Source organism: Dendrobates tinctorius, unplaced genomic scaffold, assembly GCF_039654945.1.
Source record: "Dendrobates tinctorius isolate UK_male_01 unplaced genomic scaffold, ASM3965494v1 ptg000157l, whole genome shotgun sequence".
In the NCBI taxonomy this organism is placed as follows: Eukaryota; Metazoa; Chordata; class Amphibia; order Anura; family Dendrobatidae; genus Dendrobates; species Dendrobates tinctorius.
In genome coordinates, this window is record NW_027361824.1 from 11,307,329 (window position 1) to 11,322,745 (window position 15,417).

At 41.3% G+C, this 15,417-nt stretch overlaps 1 protein-coding gene across 1 annotated transcript in view; it reads left to right on the forward strand.

The window, feature by feature from the left end:
* FAM168A (family with sequence similarity 168 member A) overlaps positions 1-15,417 on the forward strand; it is a 91,421-nt gene that overhangs the window by 36,367 nt on the left and 39,637 nt on the right. Inside the window, exon 2 of the mRNA XM_073548573.1 lies at positions 4,100-4,254. The gene's annotated coding sequence lies outside the window, so the exon portion shown is untranslated. The remainder of the gene's footprint in view (positions 1-4,099; positions 4,255-15,417) is intronic.

The following is a 15,417-nucleotide window of genomic DNA, read 5'->3' on the forward strand; positions in this document are numbered from 1 at the left end:
GCATTTCCAAGTATATTCTATTAGCAGGAGGATGCTCCTGTAAAAAAATGCGAACAAAATTTTTTTTTTTTTTTCTGCATACGTGTGTACATAGTCTCTATCTCTGAAAGCAAAGTAGAAGGCATCTGCTGAGAATGATGAGGGCACAGGTGGATGCGTCTCTGCCTATACGACAGGACCAATATTGGCGTTTTGGATATCCATTTGTCACCATGTTTTACCTCTGTACATAGCAATAATGTGTTTCTAGTCATCCATGCAGCACGTCCTAATCTGCTCTGTAGAATGTCAGCCGGTCAGTGTGCAGAAGTCTGACCATCATTATACCTTTCTGGCTAGAACGCAGAGCTCTTACATCTGATTAAGAACCTCTGTCACACCTGAAACACTTAGAAATGTGCTGTATCCTGACTTATCACACCGTGCTTTCATGATGAAACAATCAACGGCTGTTTTATCTCCATATTGAATTCTGTGATTTGTTTGCAGTATTATAGTAGTTATATTCTTGTACATAGGATGCAGTATTATAGTAGTTATATTCTTGTACATAGAGGGCAGTATTATAGTAGTTATATTCTTGTACATAGGGGGCAGTATTATAGTAGTTATATTCTTGTACATAGGGGGCAGTATTATAGTAGTTATATTCTTGTACATAGGATGCAGTATTATAGCAGTTATATTCTTGTACATAGGGGGCAGTATTGTAGTTATATTCTTGTACATAGGAGCAGTATTATAGTAGTTATATTCTTGTACATAGGGCAGTATTATAGTAGTTATATTCATGTACATAGGAGCAGTATTATAGCAGTTATATTCCTGTACATAGGGGGCAGTATTATAGTAGTTATATTCTTGTACATAGGGGGCAGTATTATAGTAGTTATATTCTTGTACATAGGAGCAGTATTATAGTAGTTCTATTCTTGTACATAGGAGCAGTATTATAGTAGTTCTATCCTTGTATATAGGGGCAGTATTATAGTAGTTATATTCTTGTACATAGGGGGCAGTATTATAGTAGTTATATTCTTGTACATAGCAGTATTTTAGTAGTTATATTCTTGTACATAGGAGCAGTATTATAGTAGTTATATTCTTGTACATAGAGGGCAGTATTATAGTAGTTATATTCTTGTGCAAAGGGGCCAGTATTATAGTAGTTATATTCTTGTACATAGAGGGCCAGTATTATAGTAGTTATATTCTTGTACATAGAGGGCAGTATTATAGTAGTTATATTCTTGTACATAGAGGGCAGTATTATAGTAGTTATATTCTTGTACATAGAGGGCAGTATTATAGTAGTTATATTCTTGTACATAGGAGCAGTATTATAGTAGTTCTATTCTTGTACATAGGAGCAGTATTATAGTAGTTCTATTCTTGTATATAGGGGCAGTATTATAGTAGTTATATTCTTGTACATAGGGGGCAGTATTATAGTAGTTATATTCTTGTACATAGGAGCAGTATTATAGTAGTTATATTCTTGTACATAGAGGGCAGTATTATAGTAGTTATATTCTTGTGCAAAGGGGCCAGTATTATAGTAGTTATATTCTTGTACATAGAGGGCCAGTATTATAGTAGTTATATTCTTGTACATAGAGGGCCAGTATTATAGTAGTTATATTCTTGTACATAGAGGGCAGTATTATAGTAGTTATATTCTTGTACATAGGAGCAGTATTATAGTAGTTATATTCTTGTACATAGGGGCAGTATTATAGTAGTTATATTCTTGTACATAGGAGCAGTATTATAGTAGTTATATTCTTGTACATAGGAGCAGTATTATAGTAGTTATATTCTTGTACATAGGGAGCAGTATTATAGTAGTTATATTCTTGTACATAGGAGCAGTATTATAGTAGTTATATTCTTGTACATAGGAGCAGTATTATAGTAGTTATATTCTTGTACATAGGAGCAGTATTATAGTAGTTATATTCTTGTACATAGGAGCAGTATTATAGTAGTTATATTCTTGTACATAGGAGCAGTATTATAGTAGTTATATTCTTGTACATAGGGAGCAGTATTATAGTAGTTATATTCTTGTACATAGGGAGCAGTATTATAGTAGTTATATTCTTGTACATAGGGAGCAGTATTATAGTAGTTATATTCTTGTACATAGGGAGCAGTATTATAGTAGTTATATTCTTGTATATAGGGGCAGTATTATAGTAGTTATATTCTTGTACATAGGGGGCAGTATTATAGTAGTTATATTCTTGTACATAGGGGGCAGTATTATAGTAGTTATATTCTTGTACATAGGAGCAGTAGTAATAATAATTTTTATATAGCGCTAACATATTCCGCAGCGCTTTACAGTTTGCACACATTATCATCACTGTCCCCGATGGGGCTCACAATCTAAATATTATAGTAGTTATATTCTTGTACATAGGGAGCAGTATTATAGTAGTTATATTCTTGTACATAGGGGGGCAGTATTATAGTAGTTATATTCTTGTACATAGGGAGCAGTATTATAGTAGTTATATTCTTGTACATAGGGGGGCAGTATTATAGTAGTTATATTCTTGTACATAGGGGGGCAGTATTATAGTAGTTATATTCTTGTACATAGGGGGGCAGTATTATAGTAGTTATATTCTTGTACATAGGGGGGCAGTATTATAGTAGTTATATTCTTGTACATAGGGGGGCAGTATTATAGTAGTTATATTCTTGTACATAGGGGGCAGTATTATAGTAGTTATATTCTTGTACATAGGGGGGGAAGTATTATAGTAGTTATATTCTTGTACATAGGGGGGGAAGTATTATAGTAGTTATATTCTTGTACATGGGGGGAAGTATTATAGTAGTTATATTCTTGTACATAGAGGGCAGTATTATAGTAGTTATATTCTTGTACATAGAGGGCAGTATTATAGTAGTTATATTCTTGTACATAGGGGGGCAGTATTATAGTAGTTATATTCTTGTACATAGGGGGGCAGTATTATAGTAGTTATATTCTTGTACATAGGGGGGCAGTATTATAGTAGTTATATTCTTGTACATAGGGGGGCAGTATTATAGTAGTTATATTCTTGTACATAGGGGGGGAAGTATTATAGTAGTTATATTCTTGTACATAGGGGGGGAAGTATTATAGTAGTTATATTCTTGTACATAGGGGGGGAAGTATTATAGTAGTTATATTCTTGTACATAGGGGGGGAAGTATTATAGTAGTTATATTCTTGTACATAGGGGGGGAAGTATTATAGTAGTTATATTCTTGTACATAGGGGGGGAAGTATTATAGTAGTTATATTCTTGTACATAGGGGGGGAAGTATTATAGTAGTTATATTCTTGTACATAGGGGGGGAAGTATTATAGTAGTTATATTCTTGTACATAGGGGGGGAAGTATTATAGTAGTTATATTCTTGTACATAGGGGGGCAGTATTATAGTAGTTATATTCTTGTACATAGGGGGGCAGTATTATAGTAGTTATATTCTTGTACATAGGGGGGGAAGTATTATAGTAGTTATATTCTTGTACATAGAGGGCAGTATTATAGTAGTTATATTCTTGTACATAGGGGGCAGTATTATAGTAGTTATATTCTTGTACATAGAGGGCGGTGTTATAGTAGCTGTTCATGCGGTGTTATAGTAGTTTGTATTCCTGTATGTAGTGTTACGTATTTTGTTATTTATGCAAATTGTCTCTTCAGAGAGGAAGAGGACTAGAACTCTAGTGCCACCTATTGAAGGTAGCAATCCTAAAAGTCAATGTTGACCCTTTAACGAGCCTAGTTACATGACTTAGGATAAAAGCCAAGCCAGAATCTCCATTTGCAGACACTGTTTCGGGGTACTGCCCCTCATCAGTGCAAAGTGGGAGATCTGGTTTTGCTGTGAGAGAGGCGTCTGACCGATATCCAAGAAGTATCATTTCTCCTTGCGGAGAATGACATGCTAAGCATGTCGAGGTGAGGAGACTTAAAGCCGCAATGCTCCTCTGGGAAATATGCTAATTATGCAAATTGTCTCTTCATTGTATTTTGTTATGTACTGTATACTACCTGTTGGACTTATTAGATATTTTGGTTCTTTTCTAGGATCGCAGTATTGGATCACTTCTTGTTGAACTACCTGAAATGACAGCAATCTGATATTTTTTATTTTTTTTAATCGGCCTCTTATTTTGGTTTACTCTGAATCTGCTGCTTTGACGTCTGAGCAGGATCCAGGATCGTTAATCTTTGCTTAAGAGGTAAGTTGTCATTTATACTTTTCCTGTATTGGACCATTGGGTTCTGTACATTGTTTTATTGGGTTGTGAATAAGAATATGTTCAGTAGTGCTCTGTGTAGCTAAAAGAAGTAGACTGGGTTTCATCCCTGTGTGGTTGGACACCTAGAATGCCTCCCACGTGGCATTTGTGGTGTGGACCTCCCAGAGTAGTAACTCTGCTGTGAGATCCGCTGCTGATAGAGTTGCTAAGATCAATTGAACTTCTGCATTTGCATCATGTGATTATCAATAGATCGATTTATACCGGGTCCATATAACATTTTGGCTTCATATGGGGGGGGGGAACTAATAAATTCCTAATATTCCCTAAAGACCTTACCCGTCCTTACCGTGAAGGTTGGCACACTCATAATTGTGATATGGTGCCTCCGCTCAACGTCTGTACCCTTAAACACGCCTGGTTCACATCTAAACTATAACTGAAGTTCAGCACAGGTAGTGAAAAAAAAAAAATATAGAAGCATATCAAATGTAGACATGTGTCTGGATAGTACCCAGTTTGAGAAGAAATGGTCTGTGGTCAAATAATACCCTACCATATGTCCTATACATATATTAAATTCCCCAAATCTTCAGGAATAAGGACTAGGTACAATATCCTTTCCCATGAGCCACACCTAGGATTTTGGTATACAGTAGATAAGTTTTTATCGGACATTGTTTCAAAGCCCTGTTCCTCGTCGAATCCATGTGCCGACGCGTTTCTCCCCGGTATTAGCAGGGCTCATCAGTGTCCCAGCTGAAGACTGTCGATGCATGGCCTCCAAGATGCTGCACGTGGTGTCTGGCATCAGGCACCACCATCTTAAGGAGGTGACGGAGGTCATTTTGGAGAACATCATGTGCTCCATGATTAACGTGTGTCGGAAGTAACATACTCTGTGCGTATGGAGGGTGAATGCGTTCCACATAGGGAAACAATGTCCTTCTGCACCGACTGCATTCACACCAAGACCGGTGTCTGCATACACTATGGTCCAAGTCAAATCCATAAGTCCCACCCCACAATCAGATGATGGTTATTGTAAGGAGGGAGGATGTGTCTAAAGCTGGAAAAAGGAGGATACTGTATTACTCTGGGCAGAAATTAACTCCAAGAAAACCATAGTAGCATACATGGACTAAAAGCATAGGTAAGGAACAGTAAACAATTATATACAAAAGCACTCTCCTAATTATATGATGAAGCTAGAGTAAGAAAACTGTTCACTATTTCTTTTTAGGGCTCATGGACTCGACTCAATATATCAATCTCGTTTTTTGCTGTATTTTTTATTTTTATTTTTTTTTTTACAAAATCCTTGCCTGATGGTTAATTGGACAGCCACAATGACGCAGAAGGAAATCGACTCAAACGCCCACATATTTTAATATTTACATGTCTTGCTAATGTTAGGCACAACAGACACTACTTTGGCACGGCATGTAATTATTAAACATGTGGGCGTTTGTTGGTCCATTTCATTTTGCGTCATTGAGGCTGTCCGACCATTTGTGTTTCTTGGCCTTCCCTTCCTTCTGTCAAGCAGTCTAGGCTGACACCTCTCTGGGTGGTGGTTCCTCAGCTGTCAGTCACTGTACGGGCCCAGGGGGATTGGGGTGTCTCGGCCTTCACTTCCCTCTGTAAAGCAGTCCGGGCCGACACCTCTTTGTGGAGGTCCCTCATCAGTCGCTGTACGGGCCCAGAGGATCGGGGGTCTCTGCCTTCCCTTCCCTCTGCCAAGCAGTCTGTGGCCAACACCTGTCTGGGTAGATGTCCCTTCTCCATCAGTCGCTGAACCAATATGGGCCCAGGAAAATCGGGGATCTCTGCCTTCCCTTCCCCCTGTAAAGCAGTCCGTGTCTGAGACTTATCTGGGTAGAGGTCCATCAGTTGTTGTACCAGTACGGGGTGGGGGGGTCTCGGCCTTCCCTTACCCCTGTCATGCAGTCCGTGGCTGAGACCTTTCTGGTTAGAGGTCCCACAGCCAACAGCGGTCTGAGCATCATCTGCAATAACTAGCATTCTTGATGTGACGCAGCTTCCCTCCATGGTGGGCTATCGTCATTACCAGCTCCCCCTGTTCTATTGGGTGTGGAGCCAGCACAGGTAAGTGCACGGTGTAATGTTGTCTCGAAGGGCTATGCCGCTGGGCTGATACTAGCCTCCTGCCTTTATGCTGAAGCTGGGCCTAGGGCCTTGTGCTGAAGTTTGGCTTCAGTTAGTAGCATGTTAGGGCTACACAGGACCTTGTGCTTGGGCATGTTTGTCTCATTTTGTGGTGGAACTAACAGATGCTTCACTATTGTCTGCAGACCAGTATCTTCCCAACTACTCCATCCACAGGACACGTTGTCTCCGTGAAGACTGACTGACTGCCCTCCACCTTTGCCATTAAATTGTCTCCTTCATTTGGGGCTAGTCTGACAATTGAGTACTACTCAAGGTTGAGGTGTATCCTGACTTCAGATGGATTACTCTAGGTTGTAACGGAGTCTGGTCTCTTGTCTAGTGCCTTCACACACTGCCCTAGTCAGTGTCTTGTTGTGCCTCATTGCGCCTCTGGCTTCGAGCCTTGTGTCACCGGCCTACTACTTCACGCTCTACTGGCCTCGACTCCGGTTATAGAGTCCTCGTGTTTCTGGACACAGATCCATCTTCCTTTGCCGCATTCTTTGCATCTGGTCTTAGCCAAGGAACAGCTATGCTCGAACTGGCCGAGTATTGTAGTATTTCTTCTGTTTTGGAAGTGCTAAAGTCTGGATTGTTTCGTCATGGTTGAAGAGAGACACGGATGTCTATCGAATTCATCCTATAACACCGGGAGTAGAAAATGCCATGAGGTAATTGCTAATCATGTTTGGGGGAGGGGGAATCGGACTAGTTTCCTTGATTTAAAAGATTCTAGTCCCATAATCTGGCAATTATTTTTTTTCACTTGAGAAAGACGCTAGTCCAGCGTGGTGGAAATAAAAACCGTTCAGTTCATCTTGGTCCTAAGTAGCGATGGGCGAACTCATGGATGTCCTGAGATCGGAATCTGCGGATGCACCGCCTCCAGCATCCATGTTCCTGGTGTCCACCACATTGAAACTATGGAAGTGGCAGGGTCTCTTGACTTTCACAAAATGTAGACGGAGCCCCCCACACTGCGGAACGCCCTTTCCTTCGAGCCTGGCACTCGCAGCGTCACACCGCCAAACACCCCCTTCTACCAGCCTGGGATGGGACTCTCCGCATCACCTCGCAGTGTCTCTCCAAACACCTGTGATGCCCTTCCCCCCCCCCCCCCCCTTGCCGGTAAGCTGAATTTGGACTGTAAGACGGAACCCCATTTGACTCATTCATTTTGTTAACCCTATTTTCCTTCTGAAAAAATTTGGGGTGCGTCTTATGGTACGAAAACTATAGTAAATGTTGCCCTGGAATGTCGGCACTAATTACTTGTAGAGAGGCAGTTTCAAAAGAAGTCTCTTGTGAGCAGGGGGTCTTGCCAGCCCCTGATTTTAACAAGGTCCTGTGTTAATCCCAGACTCCCTGTGTTTACACAGGAGTGATGATCCACAATACCATATCAGAGGATCTGAAGAGGAACCCAGCGTTGGTAAGAGAAGGGGATGATACCTGCCAGAAGGCATATTCCTTTGTTTCAGTAATATCCGGCCCCTTGAGGCCTGGAGATTTAAGGATTCATGATGGACGTCTGGAAGCTTCTGGTTGAGTGTAGGCATCCCAACGCTTTGCCCATTATCCTTATAATCCATTGTCTCTGTCCTGCAGGACTCATGAGATGGTAGGCCGGTCTCTAACCAGGGTTTAGTCTGAGCCCAGGAGGACCGGTGAAGGAATCGTCCGGTGTTAAGCACATGTGAGGTTGTTGTTGGTCTGCAGCGGTCCTCATTGTTGTGGCAGAGGCTATCGCCATACTTCTGCTGTACAATAACAGGTGTTTAAGGTCTGTTCTATGGCTGCTGGTGTTGGGGTACAACAGGGGAGGGTCTCGCGAGGTTTCTGCTGCATAGTTTATCACACTTATACTGAATATTGGCATTATAGAGAGAGATCACACTCATTATGGTGATTTATCTTTGCAGATTTCATTATTTGTTTAGATTTTCTTCTGATCTTCCAGATTTTTTTCTATATCTAGCCTGCTCCATGCCAGGGACTTTGGTCCTTTTGGGGCTTCTGTACCCACCCTGGTGCCATTTCTTTGGTATTACTCCTGCTGTGCTGTCAAGAGCGATGTACTGGAAAAAGGGAATTGAACCTACCGGTAATTTGGTTTCTAGGGGTTCCTCAGGACAGCACCCTTATTTTCTCTCCTTTTTATGTTTTTATTTTTGAGATTTCGCAGAATCGATCTTCCTGTGGGTCGTTTGTACGTCGGGTCGCCATGGCTCGGGATCGAGCTAGAGCTGTTAAAGTGGTTCTTGTATACGAGTTTCTTGTGGCTCATGTAGACCATTTGCATCCATCCTTCATTGGTACTTGGGAGGATGAAGGTGGGCGACGGTCTTTCAACCTCTCTGTGAACCTGTCCCATTCTATGTCAGGAAGGAGTACCTCCTGGTGTGTCGTCCTGCGAGACGGACTGGAAACCGAATTACCTGTAGGTCCATTTTTCTTTTGGAGCTCATTATGGATTTGATTGGACCATAGTGTATACAGACAGGTGTCCCCTGTCTTGGTGTGAATGCGGTCAGTCCAGAAGGGCATGGTTACGCTCCATACGTACTAAGAGTACATAACGTCTGGTGCGCGGCTCGTTAATTTTGGAGCACATGATGTTCTTCACCTCTGGAACCGGAACTGACCTCAGGCACGTCCTTATCATAGTGACGCCAGACTCCACATACAGCATCTTGGAGGCCATGCATCAACAGGCTACACCTGGTCCTCTGATGAACCCTGCTAATATCAGGGGAGAACGCATTGGGGCATGAATCTACAAGGATCAGGGCGTTGAAGCAATTTGAGATAAACCTGGTACTTTATACCGAAATCCTAGGTGTGCTCCATGGGAACTGATATTGTACCTAAAGTTTTATTCCTGAACATTTGGGGAACTTAATATATGTATTGAACATATGGTAGCTATGGTAGGGTGTTATTTGATCACTGACCATTTTTCCTCAAATTGGGTACTATCCAGTAGGGATTTGTTAAGTCCCCTACCCCCGTATGCTGCGAAAACTTTATATGAACACAGTAAACTTGATCTATTGATTGTCATACCTCTATAATTTTCTTTAGAGCTTTGTCAGTCTTTATTTATTTTTTTTGTGATGGTTATATGCTTGGGAAGTGGGCTTTTATTTTTATTTTTTCTTCTCCTTTTTCTTCTCTCAATGAGCCTTTCAGTGACCCACCCCCTATTCCTACGTATCTACTTCAGTCCCTTTCCCCGGCTGTCACCTAACTGAAACACTTTTTTTTTTTTTTTTTTTTTCTTCTGGTATCTTTCCCTTCAATTTCAAATACGCCAGCATGCACCCATTACTTAAAAACCATCACTCGACCAGAACTGCGCTTCCATCTATATAGACCTGTTCCTACTCTCCTCTTCACCTCACCTCCCAATTTCTGGAACATTTTGTCTGCTGTCTAATCCGCCATCTCTCAGATAACGCTTCTTGACCCTCTACAATCCAGATTCCGCTCTTTTATCTATTCATCTTCCGATCTCCAATATTGCAATTTCTGTGTGTGGTTCTACCATTACTCCCCAGCAGCACACTCTGTTTGGGTCATATTTGACTCACTTTTAATTCACCATCTACATCTAGTCACTCATCATGTCACCTGCATCTCAAAAACATCTCTAGAACCCGTCCTTTTCTTACCTTTGACACTGCAAAACCTGTCGCTCTTATTCATTCTCATCTGGACTATTGCGACTCTCTACTGATCTGTCTCCCTCTTGGTAAACTCTTCCCTCTCCATTCCATCCTGAATGTAGCAGCCAGGATCATATTACTGTCCAGCCACTACACCGATGCCTCCATCCTGTGCCAGTCATTACACTGGTTATCCATCCACTACACCAGGGTTCCCCAACTCCAGTCCTCAAGGCCCACCAATAGATCATGTTTTCAGGATTTCCCTTGTATTGTACAGGTGATGCAATTATCACCTGGGCAATACTAAGGAAATCCTGAAAACATGACCTGTTGGTGGGCCTTGAGGACTGGAGTTGGGGAACCCTGCGCTACACAGTCCAGTGTAAAATTCTCTTTTGCCCACAAAGTTCTCCACAGTTCAGCACCACCCTACATCTCTTCTAATGACCGAAGACTAACGTCCTTAATTATCCGAACCTCCCATCTCCAAGACTTCTCTTGTGCTGCGCTACTTCTTTAATGTATTATTAATGAGAACACGTGCACGCTCATCTGAGGCCAGATTTCATGTGAATGGCGGAGTCCAGTGTAAAGATTAGACATCAATTTGAGGTGGTTTCTTCTTACAAAGTGACTTTATCTCATTTCATGAACTAAAACTGTATTTTTAGAAAAGGTATCTCGTTCATTCAGGTCTGAAGCATCGGGGACCTTTTTGTCCATTTTGTATTCGCTGAGAGTTTTTTCGTTGTTCTATAACTTCTGTTCTCGGGTCAACGGAGTTTAGCGTGACCTGTGCTTTCATATCCGACCTCCAAGTGCCGGTTTCCTCGTATCGCCCATCATTTCTGCTCGCTGCGAACTTTCTCTACTCACAATGTCTTCTACTTCCCGTAACTCGCCGCTCAGTAATCTTGTACTGGGGACACGATTTAGGTGCAGTAATGGCAGTAAACCACCCACTTGCATTATAGCGGTCAGCTTGTGCTCATTATGGTGCGGGAACATTCTACTACAAGGACAATAAGATAATTCTCCGGTGCCTTTCTTAGCTCTTTCTCTGAAAGGCCCTGTAGGACACAAGTTCTCCATGTGGAGAGCACAATAAAAGGAAAACTCTTCCATAAGGAAGAAAATGGACATCGTCTTAACTCTTATTGCCTCCTTGTAAGTTTGTATCTTGATTCCTGTCTGAATTGGGCAATGTTCGCAGTGTTTTTCTCTCCCACCCCAAGCGGAGCCTGCCCCTGGAGACTTATTTTTGGGACAGTTTTTGAAGGGTCCCCCCCCCTCCACCTTAAATGTCTTTTTAAGGCTTCTAATTAAAGTTTTAGAAATTTTTATTTTACATGTAATATTTCTTCAGAAGACCGAAAACCTTTTCATGTGAGCAGCAAAGTGGATTGTAATTGTTCCTCTGCATGAATGCCTGAGTAGATTTGGAGCGGTGTTTTGGATCATTGTCTTGCTGAAATATCCATCCCCTGAGTAACTTCAACTTCGTCACTGATTCTTGCACATTATTGTCAAGAACCTGCTGATACTGAGTTGAATCCATGCGACCCTCAACTTTAACAAGATTCCTGGTGCCGGCATTGGCCACACAGCCCCAAAGCATGATGGAACCTCCACCAAATTTTACTGTGGGTAGCAAGTGTTTTTCTTGGAATGCTGTGTTTTTTGTTTTTTTTTTTTTTTTGTTTTTTTTTTGTTTTCAAATATTTTTATTAGGTATTTTAACAAAATTTACAAACATGCTCTTTGTTTATGTAATAATTCACCTTGATAAGTAGGGAAAGGGGGGGAAGGAAAGGGATAGGAGTAGGGAAGGGAGAGAAAGGAGTTTTGATAGTAACATAGACAGAGCTGAACATATTTGTATATCTACTACAAAAAATGCTGTGTTTTTTAACCTCCATGCATAACGCCTTTTTGTATGACCAAACAACTCAATCTTTGTTTCATCAGTCCACAGGACCTTCTTCCAAAATGTAACTGGCTTGTCCTAATGTGCTTTTGCATACCTCAGGCGACTCTGTTTGTGGCGTGCTTGCAGAAACTGCTTCTTTCGCATCAGTCTCCCATACAGCTTCTCCTTGTGCAAAGTGCGCTGTATTGTTGACCGATGCTCAGTGACACCATCTGCAGCAAGATGATGCTGCAGGTCTTTGGAGGTGGTCTGTGGATTGTCCTTGACTGTTCTCACCATTCTTCTTCTCTGCCTTTCTGATATTTTTCTTGGCCTGCCACTTCTGGGATTAACAAGAACTGTACCTGTGTTCTTCCATTTCCTTACTATGTTCCTCACAGTGGAAACTGACAGGTTAAATCTCTGAGACAACTTTTTGTATCCTTCCCCTGAAAAGCTATGTTGAATAATCTTGGTTTTCAGATCATTTGAGAGTTGTTTTGAGGAGCCCATGATGCCACTCTTCATAGGAGAATCAAATAGGAGAACTACTTGCAAGTGGCCACCTTTAAATACCTTTTCTCATGATTTGATACACCTGGCTATGAAGTTCAAAGCTCAATGAGGTTACAAAACCAATTTAGAGCTTCAGCAAGTCAGTAAAAAGTAGTTAGGAGTGTTCAAATCAAGAAAATGATAAGGGTGCCCATACTTTTGCACCGGTCAAATTTTGTTTAAATGCAGATTGCACATTTTCTGTTAGTACAATAAACCTCATTTGAGTCCATCAGTTATTAGATATATGAAACTGAAATAGCTGTTGCAAAAACCAAAATTGTTATAAAGAAAAAAGGTTAACATTAATAGGGGTGCCCAAACTTTAACATATGACTGTATAGTCTTGTACATAGGGGCATTATTACAGTTGTTATACTCTTGTACATAGGGGGCAGTATTATAGCAGTTATATTCTTGTATATAGGGGCAGTATTATAGTAGTTATAGTTTTGTACATAGGAGCAGTATTATAGCAGTTATATTCTTGTACATAGTGGCAGTATTATAGTAGTTATATTCTTGTACATAGCAGTATTATAGTAGTTATATTCTTGTACATAGCAGTATTATAGTAGTTATAGTCTTGTACATAGCAGTATTATAGTAGTTATAGTCTTGTACATAGGGAGCAGTATTATAGTAGTTATAGTCTTGTACATAGGGAGCAGTATTATAGTAGTTATAGTCTTGTACATAGGGGCAGTATTATAGTAGTTATATTCTTGTACATAGGGGGCAGTATTATAGTAGTTATATTCTTGTACAGAGGGGCAGTATTATAGTAGTTATATTCTTGTACATAAGGGCAGTATTATAGTAGTTATATTCTTGTACATAAGGGCAGTATTATAGTATTTACATTCTTGTACATAGGGGCAGTATTATAGTAGTTATAGTCTTGTACATAGGGGCAGTATTATAGCAGTTATATTCTTGTACATAGAGGCAGTATTATAGTAGTTATAGTCTTGTACATAGGAGCAGTATTATAGTAGTTCTATTGTAAATAGGGGCAGTATTTTAGTAGTTATAGTCTTGTACATAGGGGGCAGTATTATAGTAGTTATATTCTTGTATCTAGGGGCAGTATTATAGTAGTTATATTCTTGTACATAGGAGCAGTATTATAGTACCGTAGTTATATTCTTGTACATGGGGCAGTATTATAGTAGTTATATTCTTGTACATAGGGGCAGTATTATAGTAGTTATATTCTTGGACATAGGGGGCAGTATTATAGTAGTTATATTCTTGGACATAGGGGGCAGTATTATAGTAGTTATATTCTTGGACATAGGGGGCAGTATTATAGTAGTTATATTCTTGGACATAGGGGGCAGTATTATAGTAGTTATATTCTTGGACATAGGGGGCAGTATTATAGTAGTTATATTCTTGGACATAGGGGGCAGTATTGTAGCAGCAATTATTGCTTTTTTATGATCTGTGCATCTTTTGTTACTTGTAAATGAGACAATTTATAGTTAAAAGTTGTTGATTAAAATTAGTTTCCTTGAAAGCAAGTAGAGTTGTATAAAATGGAAAAGTGAAAACTTGGTGAAACCTAGATGGTAATGATTCGGGTTCTGCTCAGCTTGTGTCGGACATTGGTTCTTTATCGTGCGGTAATGCATACATGTCTCATCACTTTGAGATTTATACCTTCTCTCACGCCCTCCGTCTTTACATTCTATCATACTAATTGCAGGAGGATGCCCATCATCCACACGTGCCCTATGTAGCTGATTACCCTGACCTCTCTAATTGAAACTGAATTAATGCTATTTCTTGAGAAGCGTTGTCTGTGGCCCGGAGCAGACGTCACTTGCAGCCGTGTTCAGGTGTCCTGTATTGGTCTCCTGCTGGTTCCTCCTTCTCGTTCTGTGATCCTCTCCCTGGAGCGATGCAGCAGATGTTCTGTGATGCCGCGCTGCTCCCCAGCTGTGCTGTCACCATCTCCGGCAATGTCCCCTCACCTTCATCCATCAGGATGCACTATATTACGTCCGCATCATCCATCTCTTGTGTCAGGAGGATTCGTGTGCTCCCAGGTGTCGGCATCTCTAAGCCAGTGTATACCATCCCCCCCCTTATCAGTAAGCATCTGTCATGTGCATAATGGGGCACATGCCCACCCTCTATTGCATTCATGTTCAGAGGACACTTTTTTTTTTTTTTTTTTTTTTTTTTTTTTTTTTTTGGGGGGGTGGGGGGGTGTTCTCGTTTTGCATGTTCATATAATGGAAACTAAACTATTTGTGTCTAACTATCTGGATGAGACCTTATTTGTCTTTTACACGATTTATCCACTTCAAATTGCTCTCCTGCAGTTGCTGACGTGTAGTAGTATGAGGCGGCTCTGCTGACACGTGTGGTGGTATTAGGCAGCTCTGCTGACGCGTGTGGTGGTATGAGGCATCTCTGCCGGGGCATGTGGTATGAGGCGGCTCTGCTGACGCGTGTGGTGGTATGAGGCAGCTCTGCCGGGGCATGTGGTATGAGGCGGCTCTGCTGACGCGTGTGGTGGTATGGGGCATCTCTGGGGCGTGTGGTATGAGGCAGTGGTGGTGGTATGAGGTGGCTCTGCTGAGGTGTGTGGCAGTATGAGGCGGCTCTGCTGACGCGTGTGGTGGTATGGGGCATCTCTGCTGGGGTGTGTGGTATGAGGCAGTGGTGGTGGTATGAGGTGGCTCTGCTGACGCGTGTGGTGGTATGGGGCATCTCTGCTGGGGTGTGTGGTATGAGGCAGTGGTGGTGGTATGAGGCGGCTCTGCTGACGCGTGTGGTGGTATGAGGCGGCTCTGCTGACGCGTGTGGTGGTATGGGGCATCT